This window comes from Euprymna scolopes, unplaced genomic scaffold (assembly GCF_053919585.1).
Source record: "Euprymna scolopes isolate OS-2025 unplaced genomic scaffold, ASM5391958v1 sca1, whole genome shotgun sequence".
Classification (NCBI taxonomy): Eukaryota; Metazoa; Mollusca; class Cephalopoda; order Sepiida; family Sepiolidae; genus Euprymna; species Euprymna scolopes.
The window spans coordinates 1,682,870-1,692,869 of NW_027633102.1; the positions used below are offsets into that span (position 1 = coordinate 1,682,870).

Genomic DNA, 10,000 nt, shown 5'->3' on the forward strand with positions numbered 1-10,000 from the left:
TTCCACGGACATGGTCCTTTACGAAGAAGAGAGAACTCTTCCCGGGGCTCCCGGCGACGTCTCCGGGCTCGCTTGCGTCACCGCGGTTTCGCCCGGGAAGCGACGGGCGCCGCCGACATCGCTGCCGACAGCGTCGCCACCCCCGGGCCCTCTCCGAGTCCGGGTTCGGGAATATTAACCCGATTCCCTTTCGACGGGAGGCCGGCCGCTTTTTTTTTGTTTGGGCTTTTGATTCGATTCGATTCGATTCGCTTTCCTTTCACCTTTCATAACGGATCCGGCGCCTTTCGGGAAGACTTTCGCCCGCGTCTTAGGACCGACTGACCCGTGCTCGACCGCCGTTGGCACGGAACCCTTCTCCACTTCGGTCTTCGAAGGTCTCGTTCGAATATTTGCTACTACCACCGAGATCTGCACCCGCGGTCGGCTCCACCCGGGCTCGCGCCCTAGGCTTCCGTGCTCGCCGCGGCGCCCTCCTACTCGTCGCGGCATCGTTTCGGCGCGAAAGTTCATCGCTCCTCGCCGCGACGGTCCGGCATCGGTCCGTCGCTCCAGCGCCATCCATTTTCGGGGCCGGTCGATTCGGCAGGTGAGTTGTTACACACTCCTTAGCGGATTCCGACTTCCGTGGCCACCGTCCTGCTGTCTATATCGACCGACACCCTTTCGGGGATCTCATGGGCGTCGCGTTAGGCACCTTAGCCGGACGTTTGGTTCATCCCACAGCGCCAGTTCTGCTTACCAAAAGTGGCCCACTTGGCACTCGCATTCGAGGTGACCAACCGCCCAGCGAAGCGTGCTGGCGGCGGCGGCCGGATGGGTCGGCTCCGTCGTTCGGGAGAGTCGGCCCGTTCCACCCGTTCCGAGTTCGAGAGTAGGTCGAGGCCGTGAACGGCCCCGGGGCCTCCAATCGTTCGCTTTACCGGATGGAATTGCGACGATCGAGCGCCAGCTATCCTGAGGGAAACTTCGGAGGGAACCAGCTACTAGACGGCTCGATTGGTCTTTCGCCCCTACACCCGGTTCCGACGATCGATTTGCACGTCAGAGGCGCTTCGGACTTCCACCAGAGTTTCCTCTGGCTTCATCCCGACCGGGCGTGGATCGCCATCTTTCGGGTCCCTGGTCGCTCGCTACGCCAGAGTCGGCCGAGTCGTACTCGGAAAAAGGGGAAACCGACCCGGGGGTGATGCGCCCGCGCGCAGCGCCTAAACTCGACGACAAAATAGGACTAGTTCAAGCCGCGGGATCTCACCGATGGGCGGAAGGAGGATATGGAAGCTGGCGCCCGGCAATTCCCCTTTTTGGATGATGCGCCGGTCCCCTCTCGGGGAGGAGGGAAAAACAACCGCACGTCAGCCACGAGCCTTCCCTCTCCTATCTCTCTCGGGAAGAGAGAAAAAAGGAAAAGTTGCGGGCACCGCAGCAGCGACGGCGGAAGGCCGAAAACGCCGCGCCGGCGGGATCGGGCACGGCTCGGAGGCGGGTGAGGCGAGGAGAAGACGACGGCACGAGACCGACGACACCCCCCGACGACCCCCGGACGACTTTGCCACGACACCTCTCCCGATCGACGCCCTCCTACACGCTCTCTCGCTTTCGCTTCGCCTTCGGGGTTAGTCAGAGGTGGCCCCTACGACTCGCGAACGGCCAGGACTCCTCGGTCCGTGTTTCAAGACGGGTCGGGTGGGTTGCCGATGCACGTCGCTGACCCGGGGTGGCGGGCGGCTCGAGTAAAAAAGCGTCGCCGAGCGACCTCTCCGGAAACGGAAACGGGCGCGGGCGGGGTTGCCCCCGACAAGAACCCGAAACGTCGGCGAGGTGCGTGACGGCGAGGCCGCGCCAGTCCTATCCCGCCTCTCATCGCGCACGCGCCCGAGACGGTGGGGCGCCTAAGGAGCGACACACAGAGTGCGTCGCCCGCACGCGACTTCCGGCGGGATCAAAACGGACCGGCTCGCCACGTGTAACGGATCGTGTCAGATTTCCTCCGTTCCCGGCAGAAAGGGGCAGTTACGTTCGCGGGCCCGACGGCCGGTGGCCCCCGACTTCACAAGGTGGGAAGACGGGGGTTTTCAGGGTGATGAAACGCCTGCCGCCTACGGAAAAAAACCCGCGTGTTCGACCTGCACGCCGGGAACGGGTCGCGACGACGGACCGGAGGGGAAGTGCGTCCGGTGCCGGCCGCGCGGAGGTCGCGCCGAAGCGCCCGCGCCATGATTACGCCGAGCGATGATGAAGGGGACGGGTGCAGCGGAGTCGCGCGCGGAGGGAGCAGGAGGAAAGAAGAAGCGGCGGCGACGGATGCGGCGGGTTAGGGCCCGGCGGCAGCAGCGATCGAGAGGACGAGTCCCCTCCGTCGCAGCCAACCGACGCAGCCACCTACCGACGCCGCGGTCGTCACCACGTTTCCCTTCCCGCTATCCACGCGGCCCGTCTCCTTCGTCGGCGACGCGGGCACAAAAGCTGGAACCGCGGGGAACGAGTCCCCCGCGGACACGACGAACGACGACCTGTGCCGCGACGGCCTCTCTTTCAAGAACACACATCGAGTTTGGGCTCGAGCCTAGGCAGCACCGGACTGAGTCCCCCCGCGATCGCGGTGAGCGGTCCCACCCGTTTACCCCTGGGCGGTTTCACGTTCTCTTGAACTCTCTCTCCAAAGTTCTTTTCAACTTTCCCTCACGGTACTTGTCGACTATCGGACTCGTCCCGGTATTTAGCCTTGGATGGAGCTTACCACCCGATTTGGGCTGCGTTCCCAAGCAACCCGACTCTCGGATCGAAGGCCGTCGCTCGCCGTCCGCACCGAATGGGCCTGGCACCCGCCGCGGGCGGCCCCGATCGAGGGAACTCCGAACTATGCGAGACGAAAACGAACGGCTGCCTTCGACCCATGCGCCACACGTCCCGAAGCCTTTAACTTGCGACGGGATTCGGCGTTGGGCTTCTCCCGGTTCACTCGCCGTTACTAAGGGAATCCCGGTTGGTTTCTTTTCCTCCGCTTAGCGATATGCTTAAGTTCAGCGGGTCGTCTCGTCCGAGCCGAGGGCGGCGGTTTTTAGTAGAGTGTGGTGTTTGGAGGAGAGGAATCTCGATCGGTACCCTCCGTGTGACGACGGCTGGCCGATATAGCGCCCGTCCGACCGAAAATGAAGAAGCCAACAATTAAAAAAAAGCGTGGGTCCTCCCCATCCGACGTTGCGTTGCCTACGACGCGGCCACCTTTTTACGGTGCGACGGCCGTGCTCGTCGCGCTGCTCGAGGCGTCGCTGAGAGACACCTTCATGAGGCAGAGAGCGAGACGAGCAGGCGGCGCTTACGTCGGCAGTCGGTTAGGTCGGTACTTTTTTTTTGGTCTCCCTTCGGCTGCTTTCGGACAGACTCCTCCTGCTCCTCCTCCACAGTGTTTCTTCACGCGGTCGAAAAGGGAAAAGACTCCGCGGTCTGCCAGCGGGAGACGAAGGAGGAGGCCGGAGAGGGTTTTAAAAAAAAAAAAGACATTGAAAGGAGTCAATTCTTTTTTTATTTTTCTTCCCCCTCGTCACTCGCTCCTGCGACGTCCCGGTTACCACCGTGCCGAGGACCGGGCGGGCACGGGGACGGCAAGATGTCGTTTCGTTAACGGAGAAAGACATGTAACGTTCCGCCTCTCGACCGGACGTGGCCCCGAGACAAGGGATCTCGGGGCCGCAATGTGCGTTCGAGGTGTCGATGTTCACTGAGTCCTGCAATTCGCATCAGTTATCGCGGCTGGCCGCGCTCTTCATCGACGGACGAGCCGAGTGATCCCCCGTCCAGGGTTCAGCACTTGGTTTTTTTATATTAGTTTTTGTTTATATAGATTTAGTAGTGTGCGAGGAGGTCTGTGCGAGGAGGCGTGACGGCATTGCAATGTCGCGAGTAGTTTGTTTTTTTAGCTAGCGGCGGTGGCACAGCGGCTGCAAAAAAACAAAAAAAACGATAAAGCGGCGACAAGGCAAAGAAGAAGCGGCCATCACTTGCGGTGGGCGAAAAAACAAACAGGTGGTAAGACGCGGAAGCAAGCAAGAAGAGCTGGGGCTTTAAAAACCTCCGCGTCACCACAAATCTATCTCTCGCTCCGCCTTTTATAGGTTTGTTTGCGCGCATTCGAGGCGTTGACGCCGACAGACAGAGGAGGTAGGCCGGAAAACAACAAACCAGTCTCGAACGGGAAAACGGTAATGATCCTTCCGCAGGTTCACCTACGGAAACCTTGTTACGACTTTTACTTCCTCTAAACGATCGGGTTCGGTCGTCTTCTCCAGGCATCGAACGCCGAGGCGTAGATGCACGAGTGTCGTGACGGACACGTCGCGCACTGCCCGGCGGCGTCGTCGGCCAGATCCGAGGACCTCACCGGACCGTTCGATCGGTAGTAGCGACGGGCGGTGTGTACAAAGGGCAGGGACGTGATCGACGCGGGCTGTTGACCCGCGCCTACCGGGAATTCCTCGTTCACGGGGTTGGTTACAGGCCCCGATCCCTATCACGGGAGGTGGTTCAGAGGTTTCCCAACCCTCTCGGGCCGGGGCGAAGTCCCCGCTGATACCTCCAGTGTAGCGCGCGTGCGGCCCCGGACATCTAAGGGCATCACAGACCTGTTATCGCTCCGCCTCGTGTGGCTTTCTGCCACCCGTCCCTCTAAGAAGTGCGTGAGAAAACCGACCCGGACCCGAGCGCCACGGAGGACGCCGAGCCCGCCGTAAAAATCACTGACATCGGCGCACTAGTTAGCAGGCCGGAGTCTCGTTCGTTATCGGAATCAACCAGACGGATCGCTCCACCAACTAAGAACGGCCATGCACCACCACCCACCGAATCGAGAAAGAGCTATCGATCTGTCAATCCTACCGGTGTCCGGACCGGGTGAGTTTTCCCGTGTTGAGTCAAATTAAGCCGCAGGCTCCACTCCTGGTGGTGCCCTTCCGTCAATTCCTTTAAGTTTCAGCTTTGCAACCATACTCCCCCCGGAACCGAACTCTGGTTTCCCGCAGGCTACCCGCCGGGTCATGGAAGCGAACGCCGGCGGATCGCCGGTCGGCATCGTTTACGGTCGGAACTACGACGGTATCTGATCGTCTTCGAACCTCCGACTTTCGCTCTTGATCGAGGAAAACGTGCTTGCCACACGCCATCGCTGCAGTTCGTCTTGCGACGATCCAAGAATTTCACCTCTAACGTCGCAATACGAGTGGCCCCGACCGCTCCCTTCGATCATTGCCTCGCCGTAGACGGAGACCGACAGACGTAGACGAGGCCCTCTTCCATCATTCCATGCTTATCGTATGCAAGCTTGAACAGCCCGCTCTGAGCACTCTAATTTTTTCAAAGTGAACGTACCGGCCGCCGCGGACACTCGGTTAAGAGCACCCTTGGAGGAGAAACCGCCGACCGCAACACGCGCGCAGACAAGACACGAAGCAGGGACTCGGAGCGGACCGGGGGGTTCAAAAAAAAAGAGGAACGCGCGGAAAGGGAGAGGGAGAGAAGCGCGGGGGTCAGAGTGCGGGGATGCGAATGAACGCACCCAAACACACACACGTAGCACCCCCCCGTTAGACTACTCCCGGAACCGAACCGACGACCACTTGTTTTTTTTTTCCCGGATCCCGATCACGACCTCCTCGTCCACCTCGCCGGCAGGACCGCGTGGCGGGTATGCTAGCGGTTGACACCGGCGGAAAGGGCCGGGAATGCGAACGGACGACCAAAGTCAACGACGGACGATGGCGCCGCCGCCCCGGGGCCGCTTGCGCGACCACGAACCCGAGTTCGGACTACGAGCTTTTTAACCGCAACAACTTTAATATACGCTACCGGAGCTGGAATTACCGCGGCTGCTGGCACCAGACTTGCCCTCCGGTTGGTCCTCGTTAACGGATTTGAAGTGTACTCATTCCGATCGCGGGGCCTCGACAGAGTCCCGCGTCGTTATTTTTCGTCACTACCTCCCCGTGCCGGGAGTGGGTAATTTGCGCGCCTGCTGCCTTCCTTGGATGTGGTAGCCGTTTCGCATGCTCCCTCTCCGGAATCGAACCCCGATTCCCCGTTACCCGTAGTAACCACGGTAGGCACTTAACCGACCGTCGACAGTTGATAGGGCGGACCCTCGAGAGACCCGTCGCCGGGCGTGAAAGCTCGTGCGATCGACCAGTGAGTTATCCAGAGTCACCAAAGCGGAGCGCGCCGCCCTATGAGCCCCGCCACCGAACGGACCCGCGAGCGGGAACGCCGACGACGGGAGGACGGAATGACGCGCATCGGTCTCAGTCTAATATGTAGCGCCGCGACCCGGAACGGCCGACGCGGGTGCCAGCGCGCGAGGCGTGGCGACGACGGCGCGCCGACCGATCGCGGCCTGTGTCACATGTATTAGCTCTAGAATTGCCACAGTTATCCATCGCCTCCGAGGAGGAATACGGTCCCGAGGATTAGGTCCGGTTCCTGAGCCATTCGCGGTTTCGCCCGTTCTAATGCGTGGCGTGAACTTACACTTGCATGGCTTAAGCTTTGAGACAAGCATATGACTACTGGCAGGATCAACCAGGTATCGTTGGAATTTGGGACTTTGTTTCGACAGAACGACAGACCGACCGACCGACCGACCGACATAAGACAGACAACTACAACGACGGGCACGTGTTTATTTATTTTTCGAGGGGGTTCGCCGTCAGAAGAAGCGCGCTGCCCGCGCTGATGGCCTCTTTTTTGTTTCTCCCCTGACTTGGACCGAGACCGAGACTCAAAGAACGAAAGCGACCAACGTCGACAACAACAACGACAACGGCACCCTTGACAGCGATACATACGACAAACGACAAGCAGCACGACGGCAGTGCACACGGACATCGAGGGTCAAGGTGCAGACTGAACTCGCCGAGGTCGTCGTCATCGTGGTCGCCATCGATTCCGTCTCGTCGTCGTCGTCGTCAACGTCCACGTCACAGCCGGCCGAGAAGAGAGAACAGACGACAGCGTCGACAACAACAACATCGACAACGGCACCCTTGACAGCGATACATACGACAAACGACAAACAGCACGACGGCAGTGCACACGGACATCGGAGGTCAAGGTGCAGACTGGAATCGTCGAGGTCGTCGTCATCGTGGTCGCCATCGATGCCGTCTCGTCGTCGTCGTCGTCGTCTTCGTCGTCGTCGTCGTCATCAACGTACCAACCGACCGAGACGAGAGAGCAAGCAACAACGTCGACAACAACAACGACAACGGCACCCTTGACAGCGATACATACGACAAACGACAAACAGCACGACGGCAGTGCACACGGACATCGGAGGTCAAGGTGCAGACTGAACTCGTCGAGGTCGTCGTCATCGTGGTCGCCATCGATGCCGTCTCGTCGTCGTCGTCGTCTCCGTCGTCGTCGTCGTCGTCGCCAACGTCAACGTCAACATCACAGCCGTCATCGGGGGAGGAGCTGGACCAGGGCAGCGGCGGCGTAAATTTTCCCGTCACCTTCGTCGTCGCCTTCGTCGACCGACCGACCGACCGGCGTCGTGTTCGTGCTCGGAAAACCGAGGAGAGACAACGTGCACATGGCGCGTTCTCGCAAGCGGCTCCTCGGTCCGATTTTTTTGGGCGGCTTTTTTCGAGCTTTTTTTTTTTTTTTTCTCACCCTTTCGTCCGTGCGACGGCGAACGTTAGGGGAAAAAAAAAAAAAAAAAAAAAAACGACAACAACGCGGCGGACCGGGCGAACAACATCGTCGACACACACGACATTGACGACCGGTCCCCCTTTTCACAATCGCATCGAGATAAAAACGAACGAGTCCGATTCGAGCACCGAGTCGCGAGCGGGAGGACTGTCGGTGCAAGTATCGATCACTGACGTGAGCGCTTCGCCGGACAGAGGATGGCTCATCCGGCAGCCGTGCAAATCGACGGTATGGGAAGAACGAACAAGAAGAGCAACGACTTGATCGGCGGCTTGGGAACTGCGGACGGTGAAAACGGGTTAATCGACTGCGACCACGACTGCTCGATCGATCTTCTTTGGCGCTAACAAAGGTGGAGGTGGCGCAAGAAGGGACTAGCGCTATCACCGTCCACGTATCAGAAGATGCGGCGGCAGACGTCGACGCTTATGCGTTGTCGGACGAGGAAGTCGCTGCAGCACGTGTACCGCGAGCGGGACGTCCAAGGTTTTGCCAGACGGAAAGAAATCGGGTGTCAGCGAACGTTCACACGGCTGTGAGATCGGACGCTGACAGGAGTAGGAGGCGGCAGGCAGGCGGCGGTTACGGCGGCGGCGCCTGCTGCTGCTCATCCTCCTGTTTGCTGCGGCGACTTCCAGGACGGGAGAGCATCGAACAACGTACGTATGGTTACAAGGGGATCAGGATCTACATAGTGCATCCCCCGCGGCTATTTTTGTTTGTTTGTTCGCTCGTTCGTTAATTCGTTCGTTCGTTCGTTCGTTCGTTACAATGTACGTTTTTCCGTTCGACGGCGGCAGAGAGCGGCGGCGTTTCTCCCTAATCCGGAGGATTTATCGGTCGCACAGCGATGGGTCGTTCGGCCGATCATCGAAAGATTCGCAGGTAGTGGTTGAATGGCAGAACGGCAGCAACAACAGCGGCGGCTGAGAGCGGCGAACGCTGAGGCGGAAGCAGAAGCTGCAGCAAACGTATCGGCTAAACATGGTGGACATAGATATGGCTGACGACGCGGGTACCACGACGACTATGGAACCAGGAAAAGGAGCCGTTAGTTGTTCCAACATATCGTTCGACACGTCGAGCAGCCCTAGGTCCACGGAGAAGCACACACACGTACCACGTATTATAACCTAACGACGATGAGCGGGCGCACGGTTGGCAGGAACGAAGGCGGCGGATCAAAACAAGTTGGAGCGCGGCGACAGCGATAACGGTGACAGCCCTAGGCGGCGGAGATGCCACTTTCTGACGCCTTTGCGACAAGCCCGTAGAGACGTTCCGGACCACCACGAGGCAAAGAGTCGCTGCTCCGACGAACCGACACACCAAAGTGTGCTTCCTACCGAACATGTTTTATAAAACTTTCAAACTGGAAAACCCCAGAAATGGTGTTGGTATTCGTCCAGACCCACCTCCGACACCTGAAAATGGTGGTCAAAAAAAACGTCGATTATACGAAGCGACATTTCTGGTCGGCGATTTTCCAGTTTTACGCCTACTGCCACATGGGGATGTCGGTAGGCGTCGCAAAGTGCCTTCTCGACGCCTAGGCACACCAGGACTTTGTCATTTTTTTCCCCCTCGACATTCCTGGTCCGGTCTATTCCGATTTTACACCTACCGCCATGTGGGGGTGGCAGTAGGCGTCGAAAAGTGCCTTCTCGACCGCTAGCGACACCACTACTTTATCGAGCTCTGGAGGCCCCGCACACCGACCCGGGGGCCGCGGAGTCGACCCCGGGGGCCTCCTGGCGTCGCCGCCGCTCACTTGGACGCCTTCCGCAACCTGTGGTCCCGCTCGGGGCCGCCGGGAGCCTCGCCGACCTGACCGGTGTCGGTAGGCGTCTGGAAGCGCCCGGCCGACCTGGACGAGGTCCCCCTGGCCCCCGGGGGACACCCCTTAGTTGGATGGGGGTGCTGTCCCGGGCACACATGCAACCCGCGGCCGCCTACCGACAGCCCCCTTCGCTCGATCGCTACTCCTTTCCAACATATGTCGGAGAAGCCGGGCGGTTGTGAAACCCCAGAAATGGTGTTGGTATTCGTCCAGACCCACCTCCGACACCTGAAAATGGTGGTCAAAAAAAAACGTCGATTATACGAAGCGACATTTCTGGTCGGCGATTTTCCAGTTTTGCGCCTACCGCCATGTGGGGGTGGCAGTAGGCGTCGAAAAGTGCCTTCTCGACCGCTAGCGACACCACTACTTTATCGAGCTCTGGAGGCCCGCACACCGACCCGGGGGCCGCGGAGTCGACCCCGGGGGCCTCCTGGCGTCGCCGCCGCTCACTTG

The 10,000-nt window shown here is 59.7% G+C and overlaps 2 non-coding genes and 1 pseudogene across 2 annotated transcripts in view; all 3 read right to left on the minus strand.

The window, feature by feature from the left end:
• The window catches only part of LOC145273609 (large subunit ribosomal RNA), a 5,724-nt gene extending 2,670 nt beyond the window's left edge, over positions 1-3,054 (minus strand). Inside the window, exon 1 of the ribosomal RNA XR_013866431.1 lies at positions 1-3,054. This exon is cut by the window's left edge and continues 2,670 nt beyond it. This is a non-coding gene — a ribosomal RNA (large subunit ribosomal RNA).
• Positions 3,055-3,647: 593 nt separating this feature from the next.
• On the minus strand, positions 3,648-3,805 carry LOC145273593 (5.8S ribosomal RNA). The gene has a single exon (XR_013866417.1). It is a non-coding gene; the product is annotated as a 5.8S ribosomal RNA (ribosomal RNA).
• Positions 3,806-4,203: 398 nt separating this feature from the next.
• LOC145273464 (small subunit ribosomal RNA) lies at positions 4,204-6,574 on the minus strand (annotated as a pseudogene).
• Positions 6,575-10,000: the final 3,426 nt, after the last annotated feature.